This window comes from Nematolebias whitei, chromosome 2 (assembly GCF_014905685.2).
Source record: "Nematolebias whitei isolate Nwh7 chromosome 2, NemWhi1, whole genome shotgun sequence".
In the NCBI taxonomy this organism is placed as follows: domain Eukaryota; kingdom Metazoa; phylum Chordata; class Actinopteri; order Cyprinodontiformes; family Rivulidae; genus Nematolebias; species Nematolebias whitei.
This window is the reverse complement of record NC_056499.1, coordinates 47,560,035-47,560,386: the sequence shown is the minus strand read 5'-3', so window position 1 is coordinate 47,560,386 and position 352 is coordinate 47,560,035. Positions and strand designations below refer to the sequence as shown.

At 42.3% G+C, this 352-nt stretch overlaps 2 protein-coding genes across 3 annotated transcripts in view; one reads left to right on the top strand and one right to left on the bottom strand.

The window, feature by feature from the left end:
- Positions 1-352, bottom strand: part of aph1b (APH1B gamma secretase subunit) — a 442,239-nt gene that overhangs the window by 88,550 nt on the left and 353,337 nt on the right. The gene's annotated exons all lie outside the window — the stretch shown is intronic.
- The window catches only part of LOC119424536 (lymphocyte-specific protein 1), a 58,003-nt gene that overhangs the window by 46,962 nt on the left and 10,689 nt on the right, over positions 1-352 (top strand). The gene's annotated exons all lie outside the window — the stretch shown is intronic.

The following is a 352-nucleotide window of genomic DNA, read 5'->3' as shown; positions in this document are numbered from 1 at the left end:
TATACAAAGTATATATGTATATATACTGTGTGTGTGTGTGTTTGTGTATATCTATTTATGTATGTATGTATGTATGTATGTATGTATGTATGTAAGTGGAAGTGGTGGCGCAGAAGTTAGAGAAGGTGGGCCTGTGATTGGATGGTTGCCGGTTCTACTCCTTGTAGTGACAGCATCCCCTGGGCACCTTAGATAGCAGCTCTCTGCTCCACATAGAGAGCTGTTATCTAAGGTGTACAGAGAGCAGTGGTAGCTCAGTGGTCTGTGGTTGCATCAGGAAGGGCATCTGGCATTAAAAAAACAAAAACAATTGCCAAGTCTTTGTGTAAGTTAGTTCACTGTGGTGACCCCT